This window comes from Protopterus annectens, chromosome 4.part1, assembly GCF_019279795.1.
Source record: "Protopterus annectens isolate FY-2018-M chromosome 4.part1, PAN1.0, whole genome shotgun sequence".
NCBI classification, from domain to species: Eukaryota; Metazoa; Chordata; order Ceratodontiformes; family Protopteridae; genus Protopterus; species Protopterus annectens.
In genome coordinates this window covers 187,329,533-187,352,200 of record NC_056734.1, presented here as the reverse complement: position 1 = coordinate 187,352,200, position 22,668 = coordinate 187,329,533, and the positions used below count along the sequence as shown (strand labels likewise).

Here is a 22,668-nt window from a genome sequence, read left to right as displayed (position 1 = left end):
ATAGCCTAATGGATTTGTAATTGGTTGCTATTTCTTATGGGAAATAAGTGTACTGCCAAAGCTTATCATCCAGTGAAGAAGAAGAATGCAATTTTCCCTTCAATATACTAATCAGCCTATCTAAAGGTGCTACGACTGCATTCAGGACTTCCAATGGGGTTCATTCAGGTACAACAGCCTCACAACATGAAAGAACACCTAAACAGCTGTGAAATATTTTCTGTTTTGAAAATGACCATAAATCAGCTACTGGGGACACTAAACTACTTAACTAAAAAGAACCACATAGGCACAGAGAGGATATATACCTGACTTTGCAGAGAAGGCATCCCAGTCAAAAACGGAACCACAGAAGGTGCTGTGAAGCGACAATTCCTAAGCCACAAAATTGGAATCATGGCAAGCCTTGAACACTTAAATAATAAAGTGATAGAATCACAGATGCCCCACATCTGATAGGCCCTAATATAAAACAATGAGAATTCCTGAACAGATGGTATATTCTACCATTAACACCCCCTCATAAAGTGTTCCAGATTTTCTTGAAATGGTCCAGATTTTTCAGACAGTCCCTCTTCTGAAAAGACTGGTCACCACAGTATGAATCAAAACTGCACCTAATATTTAAATGTTCACCCTCTCACAAAATGTTTGCTGCACCCCCTACTGGCCTACATTGCATGCCATGTCTCTTTGCCCAGAGCTGCATGCAGCCAAACATTACTTGGCAAATACCACAGTGGGATCCCCTACACTACACCGACACACCACAAACCCGACAGCCAAAACGCCGACACCACGCAAAACCGACAGTCCACATTACCGAACAGCATAACACCAACTCACAACACACACACAACACAAGCAGACCAAAAACCTTGGAAACCTACACTAAACCTTACATACACAACTATCTATGCACTAACCTTAACTCGCACCCTAACCCTAAGGTCCGTCACTATCGCACACTTACCTTACCCACACCCTAACCCGAAGGTCCGTCACTATCGCACACTTACCTTACCCGCACCCTAACCCTAAAGTCCATCACTATCGCACACTTACCCGCACCCTAACCTTAAAGTCCGTCACTATCGCACGCTTACTTTACCCGCACCCTAACCCTAAAGTTTGTCACTATTGCACATTTACCTTACCCGCACCCTAACGTCCATCACTATCGCATGCTTGCACAGTCGCTCTCCTTTCACATGTTGGTGTATTCAGCGTCAGGATTTCGAACTGTCGGTTATTTCCGTTGTCGGTCTTCCAGTCTCGGTGTTGTGAATGTCATTCTTGTGTACTGTCGGTCTACTGAAGTAGACCCCCACAGTGACACCTTAAACTAACATACAGCAAGCAGGTCTGGTAGTCTATTTTAACACAGAAGGATTACAGGAAGGAATCAAAAGTTTAAATGTGGGCAAAAGTAGCTGTTGTGGACTGTCTACCAGCAGAATTCTATGGATAGTTTTCAACACTCATCCTGTCCCTTACCTGCAAATTTCATATGTCCTCAATTAGGGTTACCATGGTAACAATGATAGCTATACCAACGAAGGATCCAAGGGTTGCTACAGAATAATGTCCCATGTCCACTCACATGATGATTTGTACTAAGCAAATCTGGAAGATATTATAAAAGTGGGTATATCCTAATCAGGCATGCTTCACTTCACACAGAAAACTTTGTGATTTTTGTCAGGTGAATTACAAGACTACTGGAAAAAGCTGCCCAAGATAAAATTTCTCCAGCAGCCACTGGAAATGAGGTAGAAAAGAAAAAGCATTGGATACGCTCATTTTTTTTCTCATGGCTGCTTTTAGAAACATCTGGTTTCTTACAGAAAATGTCTGAGGTTCTGAAATTTCTATGTGAAGGACCTTATGCTACAGCTCAATTAAGTCCCTAGACTTCAGACAGAGGATTCATAAAATGTGTGACTTGCCATGGGTGTTTTTCTCTCTTATTTTATTTATAATGGCTATAGAATCATTTGAGTTTGGGTACAATATTCTTGATCAAATGGTGGTGTGGGAGGAGGCAAATAGACATTCTCTGAACACACTTGCTCAAACATGTTAATCACTTTTCCCAAACCCTTGACTCATGGTCTGATGGCTACCACAAATTCTTGATTCTAGTCCACCAAACTGTTCCATTTGGTACCTTGTCCTTTGTTTGTGGCATCTTGAATCACATTCAGGGATCTGAAGTTACATTCAGTTTTAAGGCAAATATTGCAAAAACTCTGGTACTTTAAGCAGGAGTTCCCTAACATCTAACTGGGTTAAGGTTTTCTAATGAGTACAGACAGAACCTTGTATAAAGTTACTTGGGGACATGTCCATTTCCATTTTTATATAGAGCAGTTAAAATGGTCACTCACAAAACCTGCAGTTTTATGTCGATAAACGTCTACAGAGCTGGGAGTCTACGCGGTTACCAATGAGTCAGTGCCTCTTTTCAGTCAATTTGAATCAAGTACCAAAATTAAAACATTCAGTGACAGTAGCTTTTGCAAAGTTCTCCCCAACAACATTTTGTGTAACAAAGAAAGGTCCTTACTTAAATTCTTCTGGGCTAAGAAACTGACCTAAAGTGAGGGTAAAGGTCATGACAAGGAGAAAGTGAGTGGACGTTCAGTTTCCCAGTCTTCAGAGGCTACTCCTAGCCTCAAAAACACAACTATTTGTAAAATAGGGATTTAATGCAGACTGCTCTGTTGGAGATGCTGGGTGAGCAAGTTGGCGTGACTGGGGAAATTATTTTTTTGAGCTGTGATACAAACTCTGAATTGCTTAGACATAGTAAGGCCTTGTTGAATCTAAATATGATACTGTCAGAAAAACAATTACTAGAAAATGGAAATCAAAGTCTAAACCAACTTTAGTGTAAAAAGAAAAGAAAGTTGGCTAGGCAGAGAGATATGAGCAGATCAATTTTAATAATATAAAAAACTTAAAATGCAACAAGGATAAGCACTTTCATACACACAGATACTGCTTCAGATCCAATTAAATATCTCTGCACCAGAGTGCACAACGATTATTTCTTCTGAGCACTCTCAAGTTTCGTTTAATGGTTTTCCGGCACTGCTAGGATCAGGAACGAATATCACAACTGAGACTGACTCGATGCTGAATACAATGACAGGTCTGGTGCAGAATAGTCAGGCCAGTGGAGCTACGGAAGACGAAAATGGTTTGTTAGTACAGAAACAGCCTTTTTTACTATTACAGGCACCCGAGCTACTGAAAATGAAGCAGAGAGGGAGGTCTCAGGGAAGAGACCACAATCACAAGAAAAGACAGTATACGTAAGAACCAGCTGTCCGGAGCAAGGTGCGGAAGGGTTTGATCTTTAATCTTTCTTCTATGACTTTAAATTTCCAGCAAATTAATGTACTGAATCATGGACTTAATTTTATACCTGCTGGTAATCCCACACTTGATGTGTTGATTGATTTGAAACGAATGTATGGGAATAGAGAGAGCTCTGATGTTTGTGCTTATAGAAGACCTAGTATGTTTACACCTATAAATACTCCTCTAGTAGAAGCCTTCTTTAAGCTATGTGTTGATGATATTTACAATTATTTTTCTCATCCCTCTGGTAAGAATGTGAAAAACTCTAATAATTTAAGTCAAGATGAGTATTCTTCTTTACTAAATCTAATGAAATGCAATGATATTTGTTTTCGCCCTGGTGACAAAGGGGGTGGTATAGTTGTCATGGATGTTTCAAGTTATTTGAATGCTATGTTCCTGATGTTAAATGATGAATGTACTTGCATCAAAATAAGCAGACTAGAGGTAACTAAATTAACTGCCAAGATACATGAGAGAGTTAAAACTCTGCTGATGGAAGGAGTGATAGATAGGTGCTTGTATGAATATTTTTTGGTTGAGAATGCAGTAATACCAAAAAATTATGGGCTACCTAAGGTCCACAAAGATCAGTTATGTTCACCCATGCAGCCAACAGTCTCTGGCAGGGGATGGGCTACAGAGCCTATGTCTATCTATGTAGAAAATCATCTCCGCCCAGTGATTAATGGAATGCAGAACATTCTGAGAGATACCACAGATTTTCTTAATAGGTTGTACAATTGGTCTGTAATGATGTCCTTTTGGCTACTATGGACGTTACTTCTCTGTTTACCTGTATTCCAAGCAATGCAGGTATTGATAATGTTAGAGCACTTTTTTGGTCAAAGTCCTGCATATGACAATGATAAAGTGTATTTGATTGTACCCTGCTAGAACTCATATTGGAACACAATATGTTTACGTCTGAAGATGAGTGGCCATGGGCACTATGTGCCAACAGTTATGCCAGTATGGTTTGGGCTGAATGGGAGATACACAATGTATTCTCAGACTTTAATGGGTTTAAGGAGTCTGTCCTTTGTTATGGCCGTTATGTGGATGACTGAGGGGACACAGCAAAAACCCTTGACCAGTTTGTGCATTACTTAAATAGCACTATTAGCTTTCTTCGGTTTACTTATGACTGGTCAGAGGAGTCTATTTCTTTTTTAGATGTGATGGTGCATAAGACCCCAGGAAGGTTATACACTAAACAATATGTTAAACCTTGTAAAACCAACAATGTTGTACATTCTCGGAGCATGCAGCCCAAGCATGTTAAGCAGAATGTTCTAAAAGGACAGTTTTTTAGAATAGCTAGATTGAACACTAAAGATAGTGATATGTATGACTCTTTTGAGACTCTTACAGCTAACCTTTTAAATAAAGGGTACAATTCAGAGATTATAACTGCACAGAATGATGCAGTTATGTTAAGAGTCACTCGAACGAGGCCTTACTTTATGGAGCAAGCTGAACAGCCTACTCCTTTGGCTTCACAGCCCACTCAGCCAACACGTATGAGCCTTACATATTCCAAGGACTCAGGCTCCATTTGTGGGATCATTAGGAAACATTGCAGAGTTTTGACCTCAGATAAGAAATGTAAGGGGCTGTTAGGAGAGTCACCCTCCTTCTGTTTTAAGAATCGCCCTTCATTAAAAAAGATGTTATGCTATAAGCCCCAGACTAGCAAAAAGAAGAATATAGTAAGTGAAAGAATAGGCCAACAAAAAACTTGGATCTCTATATAGAATTAAACAATTTCTATCACCACTAGCCAGATCTACAATAGCCAGAACTCACTTACTCTCTACCCTATTATATGCCTCCCCCATCTAACCTGTCCCAATATAATCATAACAAACTAGCTAAATCTTATAATAGCATTGCCAGATTTGCCACTAACTCACCTTATAGGACTCATCACTGTCAAAACCTAAAACAACTAGGCTGGCTTGAATTACCTCATCTACTACAATTTAACCAACTTATTATTGCCCATAAAGTCCTTTATCAACCTAACAATACCCCAACTCTCTCTACCCTCATAACACCATACCATAACCTGAAAAAGTTACGCTCAACTAAAAAAATGCAGATGCAAACTTCTTTATCTAAAAATTCTGCAGGAGACTCTCTTTTCTCTAACTTTGTTGGTAAAATATGGAACCTCCTACCAAATGACCTAACAGCTCTTTCATCTCTCCCATTATTCAAAACTAACCTTAAACATTTCCTCTCCAACCACTGGTTATGCTCTTGCAATAACCCTGATTAATCTGCTTTTTCATTTCCTTCTCCTCTGTTCTACCATGTCTCCCTCAATTTTTTCTCTTAAAGTTTATCCTTATATCATAATTTCTCTCTGACCATTCTACTCTCTCCAGCTCTACTCATCCCATCTAACCACCAATCCTGTTTTCCAATTCCTGTCTTATCCTGTAGAAGTCCTGAGTAACCTTATATCCCCATCTTTTCTTGATTTACTTACTTATTGCTTTCTTGTGGGAAAAAATTGTGAAATCATTTTTTTTACTATGAACAAATCTTGTTCTTGTAACATTTTGCTATACATTTTTGTATTATTATTTTTAAATTACTTGTAACATTAAATGTTTTGAAAACTTGGAGCTTTTCTCCTCGGGCCTCCACTGAAAATGGAAATGTATCCAGTTGGACTAGCCCGGTTAACAAATGTAAAATAAATAAATAAAATACGTATCCATGTCATCACTGTAATATGTGTAGACACATAAATACAGATGATCAGTTTATACACCCGGATACAGGACGGGTTTATGATATTAGACTTTATGCTGGCTGTGGCAGTCAGAATGTGGTGTACTGTGCATCCTGTGTGATCTGTAGAAGTTTTTATGTTGGAAAAACCAAAAGTACAGTTGTGTACACTTATCATAAATGTAGATGTTCGAGTGTATTCACTGTTGCAGTCATTACATTAGGGTAATCCTGTTGGCAGGTTGCCCTCAGTCGGGCTGAATTCCAAAGTCTTGGGTCCTGCGTCAGCTGTCGTCACCCCTTCCCTGACGTCAGGTCATCAGGGGTATAAAAGAAGCAGCCAACGCCATTTTCTTTAGTTTTTCTTGCCCCAGATGTCAGGTGCCCCCTAAAAGAGTAGCCAAAATTTATATCTATATATAAAATTACATGCAGCAATATAAACTTTACCTTCATCCACAAGCAAATACATCACAAAAGTTGTATAAATCAGAGAAGGAAAGATAGGTTCCATCAGAAGAAAAAGGGGGAATGGCGGGTGGGTAACCTGGACTGCAACAGTGAATACACTCGAACATCTACATTTATGGTAAGTGTACACAACTGTACTATGTTCTTCGTGTTTCACTGTTGCACCCATTACATTTGGGTAGATTCCCAAAGCTATGGTTGGGAGGCTGGAGCTAAACAGCATTAGGAGCGGCTATGAGACCCTGCAGAACTGTAGTGCAAGGCCTGCCCTGGAGTTAGAGTAGAGTGGGAGATGACAGTGCTTTGTAAAGGTGTGCACTGAACTCCAAGTAGCTGCCTCTAAAATGTCCTTGTTTGGTACTCCCCTGAGAAAGGCAGCTGAAGTGGCTGCAGCTCTGGTGGAATGTGGCCTAATGCCCTTAGGCACTGGCTTGCCATGGTATAAGTAGCAGAAACGAGTGCAGTGACCTATCCACTTTGAAATAGTTTGCTTTGAGATAGCCTTTCCTTGTGATCCTGCAGCATATGCCACTAGTAATTGCGGTGTCATTCTGAAAACTTTGGTTCTGTCCAAGTAGAATCTAAGCTGTCTGTGTACATCCAAAGAATGCAGAATTCTTTCCCCCTTGTTCTGTGGATTTGGATTAAAAGTTGGCAGATGAATAGTTTGATTAAGAGCCACACTGGACACCACTTTAGGCATAAATGTTGGATTTGTCCTCAGGAAGACCCTGTCCAGATAAAAAAATGATAAAAGGTTCTACAGCCATGAGTGCCTGTAGCTCTGAAACTCGTCTTGCAGAAGTTATTGCTAGCAGCAGAGCTGTTTTCCAAGATAAAAACTTTACATCAGCAGTAGCAGCTGGCTCAAAAGGAGGCAGGGTGAGTTTTTCCAAGACATAGTTGAGGTCCCATGCAGGTACAGGTGATCTCCTTGGAGGCCTTAAATTTTTGGCTCCTCTGAGGTACTGTTTTAATAAGGGATGAGAAAAGAGTGGTGGCTCTGCATTGTAATGCGCCGAAATGGCAGAGGCATGAATTTTAATAGATGAGAAAGATAGGCCTTTGTCCAGCATCTCAGGTAAGTATTGTAAAATCTGAGGAATATTTGGCACAGTTGTATCTGTTCCTTTTGCCTGGTTCCAAGCACAGAATCTCTTCCATTTTCCAGCATAAGATTTTCTAGTACTAGGCCTTCTGGCTTCCAAAATGACATACATCACAGCTTTGCTGAGAGGTGTGTTTTGTATGACTACATTATCCGCCATGCTGCCAGGTTTAAAGTCCTGAGCTGGCTGTGCAGGATCTGATTGTCTTGCTGGGACAGTAGATGCGGTACTTGAGGTAAGGTCCAAGCTGGACATTGAGAAAAAATCCTTAATATTGGATACCAGTGCTGGCGGGGCCAGTCTGGTACAATCAGTATCATCTTTGGCTTCTCCTGTCTGACCCTTAGAAGTACCTTGGTGAGGAGAGGCAGAGGGAGAAAGGCATACACTGATAGGTTTTTCCAGCTGAAGGATAGGGCGTCCATTTTCCATGCTTGTCTGTGATAAGTCCTTGTGAAGAATCTTTTTAGTTGGTAGTTGTGAGGGGAGGCAAATAGATCTATGTCTGGGCATCTCCATTTCCTTGTTATCATGCTGAAGACCTGTGGATCCAGCTGCCACTCATGAGGATCCATGAGGTTTCTGCTTAGATCGTCTGCCAGAGTATTTTTCCTTCCTGGCAGGCATTGTGCCTGCAGATGTACTTGGTAAGTCAATGCTGTGTCCCACATAGTCATGGCTAGTCTGCAAAGGGGGGGGGGGTAAGAATGAGTGCCCCCTTTCTTGTTTATGTACCACATGACTGTGGTGTTGTCTGTCTTTATCAGTAGTTGTCCTGGATGAAGTAGGTCCTTGAAGGCTGTCAGGGCATTTTGAACAGCTAGCATCTCTTTTTGATTGATATGTAGATGCATTTGGTTTGAGGTCCATGATCCCTGAATGCATTTTCCTGCCATGTGTGCCCCCCAGGCATAATCTGATGCATCCGTCGTTAGGCTCTGCCTGGCTGGGGGTAGTGAGAATGGCTGTCCCTTGTTTTGGTGACAAGCCTTTGCCCACCATCGAAACTCCTGTTGCAGGCAGGGAATTAGAGTAATCATTGTTTCCAGACTGTGGCAATGTTGTGTCCCGACACTTTTTAGGTACCACTGAATTTTCCTCATATGCAGTCTTGCATAAGAAACCTGGGCCTTGGTTGCCATTTCCTTGAAATAGGTAGTCAATTGCCTTTGTTTGTCTGGCGTGAGACAAGCCATCTGGGCAGTTGTATTTAAGCTTCCACCCAGGAATATTATCTCTTGAGAGGGTACTAGTTTTGATTTCTTTTTGTTGACTGTGTACCCTAGGCATCACAAACGTCAGATGCTGTAGTAAAATGTCCTTGTTCTCTGCTTGTATGAGGCAGTTGTCCAAGTAAGGATATATTTCTATTCCTCTTTGTCTGCAGTAAGCAATTACTGGTGCCAGGCACTTTGTGAAGACCCTGGGTGTAGTAGATAAGCCAAAGGGCAGTGCAGAGAATTGGTAATGCTTTGAGCCAGCCTTGAATCTGAGGTATCTTCTGCATGTTTGTCTGATTGGGACATGCAGGTATGCCTCTTTTAGGTCTAAAGTCACGAGCCAAGCCTTGCTGCCCAGCATGGGCAGAAGCTGCTGTAAGGTCAACATCTTGAATTTTGGTATATCCAGGAAAGTGTTCAGAATAGATAGGTCCAGTATTGGTCTCCATGCTTTGTCCTTTCTGGGTACCAAGAACAGTTGAGTAAAATCCTTATCCCTGCTCTTGCTGTGGCACTTGTTGAATAGCCCTCATGTCCATGAGAGCTGCGACTTGTTTTTGAGCCTCTGCCCATTGATTTTTTTGGCAGGTCTGGCCAACCGTTTGCCCTTGGTAGGGTATGGAAATCAAACTTGTAGCCTTGTGATACTATGTCTAGAACCCATTTGTCCTGGGTTATAATGTGCCAATTTTGAGAAAAAAGTGCTAGTTTTCCCCCTAAGGGTGCTGCCAGAAGGTAAGTGCTTGGTGCAGGCAGGGGGAAGTCATTGGGACTGTTTCCTGTATGATTGTGATTTGTCCTCTCCACCTTTGGAGGTAGAAGCACTCCACTGCTTAGACCTGTAGGATTCTTGCGGCTGTGATCTCCCTGTAGAGCGTCTGGATCTGCCCCTTTGAGGTCTGTCTGAGACTGGAAAGGACCAATTCTTTGTAGGCCAGTGTCTGCTAAATCTAGGTGGCTGTACCTGTAAGAAATCCTTGACCGTTTGCATAGATTTAGCTTTGTCTTCCATTTTCTTTAACACCTCTTCTGCCTTAACACCAAACAAGGTATCATGTTGTAAAGCAGCATTTAATAATGTTGCTTTAACATGGTCAGGCAGATTTTGTTCCTTTAACCAAGCATGCCTCCTAATGACAGAACCCGTAACAGCGGCTCTGCAGGAGGCCTCCAGAGAATCAAAACCACATTGCAAAGTATGCTTTCCAACTTGTTCAACCGCATGCAATAAATCCTGCATTTCTTTGTTTTCTGCACATTCAGAATTTGCCATCATTTTCTGTTTAAGCAGTGTCATGATATACTGCTGATATTTGAGCACATGAAACTGGCAATTTAAGGTCCTTATAGCCAAAGTAGCAGATGTGCAAATCTTTTTTCCACCATCTATCCAGAGCCCTAGAATTCCTGTCAGAAGGGGTAGGGTTTTTTGCAGTATAAGCCTTGACCCCTTTTGGACCCTGAGAAATAGTTTCTGGGTCTGCAGTAGGGTTCTTGAAAAGGAATTTATGAGAGTCAGGGACCCTGTAGTATCTATCCGGCTTAACAGGAGCTGGAGGTAAAGAGTCTGGGGTCAGACTGGACTCCGAGAACACATCATCTACAATGTCCAACACAGGTGGAATAGCTAGAGGCCTGTGTTGAGGAAGTAAAAGGAAGTCTCTGAGCCTTTTCTTAGATTCTGAAAAATCTTGGCTCTCCCAGTGGAAGTGCTCCCTCATGGTATGCAAGGTTTCCCCAAAAGAGTAGTCCTCAGGAGGAGAAGCTGAAGGAATTGATTCTTCAGCATCAGAATCCTCATGGGGGGGGGAGAGATAATATTCCTGATTAGAACAGGAATCAGAAGAAATGGAAACCTGAGCTGAAGATTCAAAGTCTGTCTCTTGTCTAGGCCTCTTATCAGGAGGGGGGTGGGAACCACTATCAGGAGGGGGGTGGGAACCCATGATCAAGGTAATTAAGTCTTCGGCCATTTTGAGCATCTGTTTTTTGGGCATGGAGGCCAGTCCTTGTGGCTGGAGAACTTGTTTCTTTGTCGTTAAAGTGTTTTAGTCTTTGAAGTTGGTTTAATATACAATTGTTTAGGTCTGAATACACCCTCAGAAGCCGATGCCTGCTCAGCGGCTCCGGACACATCTGAGGGAATAATCTCCAAGGCTCCAATACCTTGAGTTTCCTGCGGCCTGGCCGAATCCACGTGGGAGTTGGTAGCGGCCCGACTCTAAAGTAGCGGGCATCAGGGGCTGCGAAAGTGCCTCACTGAGAACCAGCGACTTGCTTAGGAGAAGCTTCGTCGTCGATTTTGGACCTCGGTTGCCTGTCTTTTTCTTTTTCTTTGCGTTTTTTGTGAACTCCGGTAGACGGATGGCTATCCGACGACAGTGTATAATTAAATCTTCACCCAAAATAGCTTAATGCAAAATCGTACCGATGCTTAATAGTGCATTGGTTAAATCTAGCACAAAACCGACAACTAGCAACGTGGTGGTCAGGGCCTAGGCAAGGAATACAGTAAGAATGAAAGTCCTTATGAGGTATTTGCGTCCCACAAGAAATACAATTATTAACTTTTTCTGACATCGGTCTGGAGCAAGAAAAAAGTTTCCCCAACGGGGTACTTGGCTTTTAATGAAGACTTTGGATCTGAAACTCGAACACGAAAATCTCAGGAGTCGGCCAACCGGCATTTGCAAACTGCTTCTGCTTCGGGCACCACGCGGCAAGAAAGACTGAATAAAATGGCGTCGGCTGCATCTTTTATACCCCTGACGATCTGACGTCAGGGAAGAGGTGACAGCAACCGACGCAGGACCCAAGACTTTGGAATTCAGGCCGACTGAGGGCAACCTGCCAGCAGAATAACCCAAATGTAATGACTGCAACAGTGAAACACGAAGAACATAAACTGAAGTTGAAAATAAGTGTGAGAAGCTTTGCAAGATGCCTATGGCTTATATTACCGTCATTCTATTTATAGTGTGGGCGTGGAAGTAAACTTTTATGATAGAAATGTTCTGAATTGGGCAGTTTTGTCATTATTGGTTCATGAATTTTGTTTCATTGTCTACAGTACAGCCTACTGGAAAAATGTTCAGACAATAAATTTAAAATGTGCTCTGTCTAACAAGTGTGCTGTATTATACAAGGAATATAACTTAATAAAGTCACGATGGTGTATCAAAGAAAAGAACACATGTATGTTTCTTCTTTTGTGTGCAAAGGGCCAATGATTTGAAAACAGCCCAAAGGTAATCTTTATCCACCACTGGCCAGATGCATTTTCTTTGGATTTGGTGTGTGGGTTTCAATGCTATTTCAATGAATGTGAGTTTCAATGGCAGAGAAGTTTTAATGCCAAGTCTATTTTCATTGTGAGACAGTATTGCTTTGTTTAGCGGATCCAAAAGAAAAATGCCAGCACCCAGGAGGATATGAAAAGAGAAATTTATTGGAACTGAAACTACTAGACCGGTTTCAGCGGCAAGGCTTTCTTCAGTAGTATGTTTATTTAGCGGATGTCTGTTAGTGTTTTGTGCATTATTGTGCTGCAAAATGTAAAAATAAAATCCAAATAATCATTGTAGAAGTAAAGCAGTGTGCACACATTAGTGTTTATGGTAAATGGGGAGAAATCGCCAGGTAATGGAACATTGGAATGGCTGCAGGGGACTCTGGTGCGGTGCCATATTTTGGTTGTCTGTTCTTCAGTTTGCATTTGAAAGTTGGTATCCCAGAATTCCAGTGGAGTGGGTGGGGTTAAGTAATTATGTATGCAAATCAGATGCTAATCAGCGTACAGATTTGCACCTATTTTTCATGGGCCTTGTCCAGATTTTTGATGTTTCCAGGTTGAGAGGTATGTGCAGTTGAGACGTGAGCAGCCAGCTGCCGGTATCTATAATGGAGGAGCTTTACCATCCCTATCCCCTCTCATAAATTTGACTATTTATACAATTATGTATATAACAGTGGTAACATACAAAATTGCTTAGTTTGCAATAACCTATTAGTAATAACAAACAATTATTTAGCTTAAATTATTCCATTCTTTCACTGGAAACTCACTTTCTGTAGACCTAGTTATATATATATATATATATATATATATATATATATATGTATAGATATAGACATATTTGTTTATGCAACAGATAAAGAACATGTAATTAACTGGAAGGCTGTCATGACATGCATACAAGGCAAAACCTTATTTACACTTCATACTGCAGATAAACAACTTCAGTGCATATACAGGAAGAGCTTTTGCACATTATATTAAGCCTTGCTTTATCTGTACTACAGTCTACGAGACTCTTCTATTGCCTAATTAAAAGGCATTGGCTATATTTTTCAATAATATTCAATATAACACCTGTGCTTTCCTAGTACAGGAGGAATGCAGGTCTTTAAATGCTTAAAGTAAGGAATGGTATGGAAATGGATAATGCATACATAAGTAAGGTAGATAGCATTCTGTATTATTTACATTTGAGACTGAAGTTACAGAACACTGAATTGTTTTAGGATGGCAATGGCAAAGTATTCTTGTATTTATGACATCTGTAATCTATTCTTAGCTTGTATCTCTAAAGCAGCCACAGGGATTTACCATCACCACTGGGGAGTGTGAATGTTTATATGGTTCGTGTACAGAAAGGGAGCTAGTAGCAATATATCTGCATACAAGAAAACTGTACAGTATAGGAGACATTAACATCACATTCCAGTACAAGTAAGAAAGAAAATAACAGGTTCATATTCACATACCAGCATCTTACTGCAGGTTGCTGAAGTGATAACTGAATGGGAAATAAGCACATAGTCTTGGTTTCAAACAGGCTGTTAATTTCTGTTAACCCGGGTTCCTAAAATAGATGCACTAATCTTTCAAGATATAATTCTTGATATTGATTCCTGAAAGGTCTGAGTTTGTCGATTTTCCTAATATTCTCTCGGAGTTTGTTATGGCATGCTGCTTCAAGTTTTGTGAAGTATTTTTCAATTGTTATGAGCATGAAAGGAGGCCTAACCAGATGCATCCCTTCATGTTTTCTAAGTTTATTACATTGCTGTGTAATACATTTATTTTTAAGAGGTAGGCAGTAGTTATGCAGTAATTTGAGTATAGGTTCACAGGAGATTACTAGGCTAATCTCTCAACAGCCCTTACAAGCCTAGCCATTATTACCAGGATATACGCAGATTTTTGATACCTAGTAGCTACAGAATGGCTTAGGTTTGTGCCTATGCCTTTGGGTATTTTACAGACGGTACAAAACACACACTGTCAGCAGTCAGGAAATCTCGAAAAGGTTTTCTTGTGTAGTCGAACACAAATAGCAGGAACCAAAGAATTAAGCAATAAAATCCACTTTAATAGTAAAACTGGAAAACCATCAGATTGAGCGCTTTCACACCCTGACTGGGGATTTCATCAGAATCAACACTCGTTTCATTTGAACTCAGCAGTTAACTTGCACTGGGGGAGTCCTCTCTACAAATAGAAAAACACAGACATTAACTCCATAAGTTAACAGCTATTATACCATGACCCCCCCAAAACGTGCACGCTGATTGGCCAGCGTGCCCGTTGTAAATCGAGTTATACTAATGGAAAAAGGTCCGGTCGCCCGGACTTTTTTCCATTAGTATAACTCGTTTTTTTAAAACACTGTCTCGCTATGTTAAATGGGTTTAACATAGCGAGACAGCTTTAAAATAAGCAACGGAGATCTCTGTTGCTTATTTTAAAGCTGTCTCACTATGTTAAACCCATTTAACATAGCGAGACAGTGTTTAAAAAGCAACGGCGAAAGCAAGCTCTCCGCTGCGTTTTTTTAGTGTCTCGCCATGTGAAATGTGTTTAACATAGCGAGACAGTTTTAAAATAAGCAACGGACATCTCCGTTGCTTATTTTAAAACTGTCTCACTATGTTAAACTCATTTAACATAGCGAGACACTAAAAAAAAAAGCAACGGAGATCTTGCTTTCTCCGTTGCTTTTGCTCAACTCTGATGTACTGCGCAGGCGCGCAGTACATCAGAACTGCCGCGGATGCCAGACATCTGCGGAAGGGCAGTAAACAGGCATTATACTATGCCATTATTTAAGAAAAGATACAGTTTCTTTTCTTAAATAATGTCATGGTATAATAGCAATAACCCACTTCTGGGTGTGGGTAATGCTAAATTTAACCACGGTTGGCTTTGTTTGGTCCCTCGGGACCAAACCACGCCAACCGTGGGTAAATTTAGCATTACCCACACCCAGGCGTGGGTTATTGCTATAATAGACACAGGTAACCTGTAAATGGTTCATCTCCCAGGCTCATGATTACACTTATCAAGGGTATCAGAACTTGTCAGAGATTTGGGATGCATGGCTAGGCTTAAAAAGGCCCTTGTGGTCATTAGCCTAGGAAACACTTGCGAACCTATGAACCTATAGAGCACCACTTAACAGTTGGTAGGAGAAAGAGTAAAGGGATAGGGCTTTTAGGCAATTTGCACAGGGCATGTTTACACCAGGTTTTTTTTTTTATTTTGGGTAAGGAACCAGTAAGACTGCTCCTGTTGTTGCAAATGCCTGGTTAGGTAAATGCCAAAAGGTGCATTATACTCAATTACTGCTCTGATGGACCTCCTAGGATATAGATGCCATGCCCTTACTTAAAAGTTGTGCCACAAAGAAGGATTTCCTCACCACAGTAGACACATTGTGATCAAAGTTCAGGTTATTGTGTATTTAGATCTCTCACCACTGGGTCCACTCTTAGTGCTGTGCTATTAATATTATAATTTACAGGGCTAGTCAACTTCCCAAAGGGTATAATTTATGCATTTTTTGCATTTATTTTTATGCTACGGGCATTTGCAGATCAGTTTAAGAGGGAGTGGGACAAATATTTGCCCCATCTGTTGTTTGCTTACAGAGAGGTTCCCCAGGAATCCACAGGTTTTTCACCCTTTGAGTTATTGTATGGGCATGTGGTGAGGGACCTCTAGATCTAATTCAAGATGAGTGGGAAGGTGAGTGCAAGTCTCACAAGGAGTCTGTTGTGGCATACGTCCTAAACTTCAGGACAAGGCTCAGGAACTCATGGGCTTGACCCAGGAGAACCTGGCAGAAGCCCAACAACAGAAAAAGGTGTGGTATGACAGGAATGCTCAAACTAGAGAGTATGCTGTGGGGCAGCAGGTAATGGTTCTCATTCCTGTCAGACACAACAAGCTGTAAGCAGCTTGGGAGGGACCCTGCAAGGTGGTAAGAAAGGTAAATGATGTTAATTACATGGTGGAACTGCCAGGCAGAAGGCAGTGGCACAAATTGTACCATGTTAACATGATAAAACCTTACCATGATAGGGAGGCCCTTGTGCTGAGCATTTGCAGTGGATTGCAGGAGGAGTCTGAGGGAGATCTGGGGACTGATCTCCTCAGTGGAAGGGGTAGCAATGTCCCAGCAGTTATCTCCTACCCAGGTTTGAGAAATCCGAGCAGTGTTGCAGGAATTTGGGGACATGTTCATTGGGAAACCAGGGTGCACCCACCTGGGGCAGCACCAGGTGGATACAGGACCCCAAAGGTCTATTAGGCAGGCCCCTTACAGAGTGCCTGAGAGGGTCAAACAGACTCTGAGGGAGGAGGTACATGAAATGTTGGAACTAGGGGTGATTCAAGAGTCCAACAGTCCCTGGGCCTCCCCAGTGGTGTTGGTGCCAAAGAAGAATGGCAGCACCAGGTTCTGTGTGGACTACAGGAAATTAAATACTCACACAGAGTCAGATGCTTATCCCATGCCTAGGACAGATGAGGCCCTAGAGCAGCTGGGTGGGGCTAAGTATCTTACAACCACTGATCTTACCAAGGGTTACTGGCAGGTGCCATTGACTCCCAGTGCTAGACAGAAGTCAGCCTTTGTGACTCCTTTTGGCTTGTATGAGTTCACAAAGATGCCCTTTGGGATGAAGAATACCCCAGCGACTTTCCAGATGCTGGTAGATCATATCCTAGTAGGAGCAGGAGGGTTTGCCCTTGCTTACCTATCTGATATTGCCAGCTACAGCCATTCCTGGCCAGAGGACCTTCAGCATGTCAGGGAGGTGCTGGGCAGACTACAGAAGGCAGAGTTAACCATTAAGCTGAGCAAATGTCAGGTGGGTATGGCAGAGGTCTCCTACCTAAGACATAGAGTGGGGAGTGGTAAGATAAGGCCAGAACCTGCCAAAGTGGAAGCCATTCAGGCATGGCCTGCACCTGTTACTAAAAAGCAGGTGAGGGCATTCTTAGGGACAGCAGGGTAATACAGAAAGTTTGTCCCCAGTTATAGTACCAGAGCTGCTGCCCTCACAGACCTGACAAGGAAGAACAGGCCAGATAAAGTAGTGTGGACCCCAGCATGTGAGCAGGCATTCCAGATGCTTAAAGAAGCTTTGGGAGGACCCCCTGTGTTAGCCAATCCAGATTACGGCAAAGAATTTGTTGTGCAGGTGGATGCTTCACACCATGGGGTGGGGGCTGTACTTAGCCAGATTTCTTCAGAGGGAGAAGAGCACCCAGTGGTTTATCAAAGTTGTAGGCTCCAACCCAGGGTGGAATGCTATGCAGTTGTAGAAAAGGAATGTCTAGCTATAGTGTGGGCACTGCAGAAACTTCAGCCTTATCTGTATGGAAGGAATTTCATTGTTGTAACGATCACAACCCCCTAACATAGTTAAACAGAGCCAGCCAGCAAAATGCCAAGTTGCTAGGATGGAGCCTGGGGTTGCAAGCATATGATATGTCAGTGCAGCACCGCAGTGGGAACAGCAATGCCAATGCAGATGGGCTCTCAATACAAGGAATGGGGTATGTATACTCAGATAGACCTGACCCTCTCAAGCAGCATTTCTCAAGGGTCACTAGCTTGATTTCTCCGGGTGGGGGATGTGAAGGCTGGCAGCCTAGCCAGATAGAATTTTGCAGATAATTCTATAATTTGTAAATATTAATGTAAGGCACAGGCTTGTTGTCTTAAATTGAAAAAAATTGCTGTTAGATGTGGAACTGCAAAAAATGTCACAACAGTGCTCTCTGCTGACCAAGTAAAAGCTTGTTGTGATCCTTTGATCTAAATTCGGCTCCAGCCCATCTAGATGAATAAGTTATTTACGTTGTTTTAACCAAGAGTTAAATTGCTAGATTTAAACATGCAAATGTATTTTTACTGCTCTGCTTCCTGACCAGCTGCAAGATAACAAAAGGAGATGTTAAGAATGTAAATGCAGTTTTTGTTAGCCTGGGAAGAATGATGTGAAGAATGATGTAATGTGTAGCCTGGGAACCACATGAAAGTGTGAAGAATGATGTAATGTGAATCAGAACTGCAATTTCAATTTAAACAGAGAGAACCAGAGAAGATTAAGCATTTTTGTCTTGACCATCCAACTTACAGCACTGCCTTGCTCATATGCAAGTTATCTTACACTTGTGTTTTCTTTTAGAAATAGTTAGAAACTAGAAATATTAGACTAAGTGTTTATCTGTGATGCCAGAACTGTACTACTGAATTATTTTAAGTATTTCTCTGTGATCTCTGAACTCTTGATTAGCACTGTGTAGTACTGTGGCTGTTTTGTGTAGAGATAATTTAAGCTCTAGAGTACATTGCATATTTATAGTGATTACTGTACCAAGTCACTCTAATAAGCCTTGACTGTTTAGTTAAACTACCAACTGGATAATAATATTGCACAGTAATAATTGAATACCCTTTTAATGGCCTTTGAGTAGCTGATAAATATTAGCTGGGTGGTGGCAGGCAGTACTACCGTATAATCTGGACCTGTGCCAGCCTTTCCCAGGAGTGTCTGTGTGGTTGTATAAACTCTGTCAGCTACTTGGGCAGGGACACGAAGCACTGGTTCGACAGAGAGGGTGCTGGAGGTTTTAGCTTGCCCAGCTGGCTGAGATCTGGACCCTATAGCTGTGCCAGTGGGGAGTCTTATTGGGGACCTGGAGAGCAAGGGAGCGACCAGCCCCGGACTGACTGTGATCTCTGTGTGCTCTTAAGGGAAATTGCACTTTACTGTGTGTATTTGTTATCCTTTCTTTCATATATGAGATGCCCTCTCTGGTGTTAGTGGTGAGGATTGAGGCTCTTTGATTGCTGGGCCAGGGCACGGGCATCATAAGGTCCAGGAGTATTCTTTCCATGTCTTGCATATGAGACCAGTTAGACTTGTAGGTCTGTAATTTCCTGGGTCTGCTGATGGTCCCCTCTTTATGTAGAGGGATAACTGCTGCTGTCCTCCACTCCCCAGGGCAAAGCCTGTCTGGACATTGTGGTTAAATAGAGATCCTATTTGGCTGATAGGTCATGTTTCAAGCTATTTAAACAGCATCTTGGGATATTGTCTGGACCCACTGCTGCCTTGTTTTTTGCTTTAGAGAATTAAGTGATAACTTCTTCTTTTGTGATAACTGGCAGACGAATGGTAAAGGGTATTTTCTGGGGCGTAACCAGAAGTGATGGGTGGGTGAAATTCGAGCTGAATTTATTGGCCAACAGATTTGCTGCATCTTCTAAATGGGTGTAAATGGTGCTGTGTACAACTAACTCCGCAGACTGTTGGATGCTGCCCTTAAGATTGCAGACATAACTGAAAAATGCCTTATGGGTATCCTTACTTTGGAAGGCTATTTCTGCCTCAAAATTGGCTTTTGAAGGCTTGACTAGTCCCCTGATTTACTTGTTTAAACTAATGAGGGAGTTTTTGTCCTGTTGTACATGTCCATTCCTACTTCTGGACAGGAGCTTCTTTCCTTTTGTTGTACAACCTATTTACATCAGCGGTCCACCATGGTGGCTTGTTTTGATTGTTTGATCCAGGTTTACTTCTGTCTGGTACTGCCATTTCTATGCAGCTGTTTATATGGTTGTGCAGTGATTTTGTGTACACCTCTGCATTGGCCACCGTATTTTCTGGGTTTGGGGAGCTTGAAACCTAGCTATACCATCACTTAATAGGAGGTAGTTTGCCTCAGAATAGTTCTTAAAGGTTCTGGGGTTAAATGAAGGTTTCAGATTTATATTTACTTCAAAGGAGACCTCTTGTGATCTGAACTAACCAGTAAGGACATTACACTTGGGGGGGGTGCAATGTTCTCCCCATGTGTCTAGGGTATTTGTGCCCCTAGTGGGCAGCGCACTTACATTGACAAAGTCTAGAAATCTTTGAGCCTGCATGTTAGTGGTCGTGTAAACTTCCTATTTAATAGAGGGGTAGTTGAAATCACCCATGACTATGGTGTTGGGCTGAATAGTAAGAGGTTCCATTACATTCAGGTATGAGGTATGGTTTTCTGAGTCATGGTGGGGAGACCTGTAGCTTCTAGCAAGGATATGGTAAGGGAATTCACCTGTGGTTAGTTTGACATACAGTAACTCACAAATGTTAACGTATTTAACAGTAACTGGTAGCCATCTTACTTTATGTAAGGTGATTGTACAGTCACGATCTCCAGTGTTTGCTAAGTGAATAAATCAAATATTTTCATTTCAGTGGCCTGAATGAGATATGCATTTTAAGGAGACAGCAGAGTTACAATGTGAAGGCTGTAATCAATACTGGGTAGCAGTATGTTACCTATAGCATAGGCTGTATTCATTTTTTTGCAGCAGTATATTAGCTATAGCATGGGCTGCATTCAATTCTGTGTAGCACTATGTCAGCTAAAGCATAGGCTGTACTCCGCTGTGTGTAGCAGCATGTTAGCTATAGCAGAGGCTGCAATCAATTCTGTGTAGCACTATGTCAGCTATAGCATAGGCTGTATTCAGTTCTGTGTAGCAGCATGTTAGCTACAGCACAGGCTGCATTCAATTCTGTGCAGCTGCATGTTAGCTATAGCACAGCCTGCATTCAATTCTGTGTAGCAGTATGTTAGCTATAGGATAGGCTGTATTCATTTCTGGGCATCAGTACATCTGCTATAGCACATCCAGCTTATTCACTAAAGCTGGATATTTTTAGTTGGGATATAGCTTTGTTTATTTGTAAAGGAGATATATACTTGTACAGTCTAGGGTAAAGGATACAGTACAACTAATGCAATGTTTGTTGTGAGAACGATAATAGAGAAGAATGTGAAGATAATGAAAGAATCCACCTGGACATTCCTAGACTTACCAAGGAAGCTGCTTTGGGCAGTCTTGCAACAGTTAGAGAAGTCCTGGAAATATTGGTAAAATTAGTGCAGCCTAATCATAAGGACGCAATGAAACAAGTATAAACAATGATCAGACAGTGGGTGCAACATTAGGGTTCAGCTATGAGCCCACTCGTCTTCAAACTGGTGATGAACTACATCAACAAACAGGTTAGAGAGGACAGATCAACAAAGTTTCTCTAAGTAAGTGATGTGGCACTACAAGCAAACTTTGAATAGGAAGTTCAGCAAAGGACAGGGACTGGAATACAAAGTTGAAAGCACATCGGATGAAGCTATCTACAGACAAGTTCGGCCAAACTTATCAATACAAAAAAACAGCTCAAAAAATATTTTAAAAAATACAGGCAAAGGCACCAGGATACAGAAAATTTTACAATAAATAATAATGATGATAATAATAATAATTTCACAAAGGTGGAATGCAGAAAGGAAGATTAGTGAGGTAGAAGTTAAACAGAAACTGAAGTGATGGACCATCTGTGGAATGAGGCAGTGTTGCAGCACGCTGGACCAGTGGGTCCCCACACAGAGGAGCAGCAGGTGTGTGGGAATGCACCTGAAGACTTGCAACTGGGCAAGGTTTTGGATTATCCTGTAGGAGACTCACATGGAAGTCCAGTAGAAGTTACACAGCATGGGGAAGAGCAGGAAACATTTTAACTCTGATGCAGGTAATGCTGGGACATGACAAACCCATGGGTCCTCATATGGAGAGACAGGAGTTGAAGCAAGACACATCTGAAGAGGATATGTCACAGGAAGGTGTTCTTGAACTTTCTGTATAAGATCCACAGGAAAGAGAGAAAAAAGAAGATGCTCTCAGTCCAGAAGAAAATGATCTATGGGAGGTCCAGATTGATTTTAGATAGATGAAAGAAACAGATCACAGAAAATAAGTAGAACCCAAAATGTTAGAAGATTGGTAAAACAGACGAACAAAGCAATCAGGACTATCACGAGAAATTCATGTGATATAACAGAAGTAAATAGGACATATTACTCTGCAGCAGAACTAATAACAGATAAAGTATTACCACAAAACTTTAGAGAAACAAAGGAAAGGAAGAGAGCAAGTAGAACATCACCATGGAAGCACTGAACAGAGGAAACTATAAAGCAAATAAGACAAGAAGTATCACTGTTAGAACACAGAAAGGGAACAGATCATCAAAAGTACTCATAAAGATAGATGATGTAAAAGCAAAGCACAGTGCCAAAACAGAATCTAAGGATGGCATGGAATGATAACAAAAAAGCATTCAACAGCATCCCTCATTCATGGATAAAGGAATGGTTACAGATGTACAGGTTTCACCCTACACTGATCAATTACATTACAGTGATTATGAAACAGCAATAAACCACTTCACAATTAAGTTATGACAAAAGGCAAATTAGTATTCCAGGAATAAAAATTAAAAGGGGGATGTTCCAGGGTAATTACTTGTCGCTACTGCTGTTTTGTCTTGCTCTAAACCCATTAAGCTGTTTACCTAACAGATTACACTATGATTCCAGAAACCAACCTTATTTAAAGATA

The 22,668-nt window shown here is 41.5% G+C and overlaps 1 protein-coding gene across 3 annotated transcripts in view; it reads right to left on the bottom strand.

The window, feature by feature from the left end:
* The window catches only part of GOLIM4 (golgi integral membrane protein 4), a 2,181,480-nt gene that overhangs the window by 840,470 nt on the left and 1,318,342 nt on the right, over positions 1 to 22,668 (bottom strand). The window lies entirely within an intron of this gene.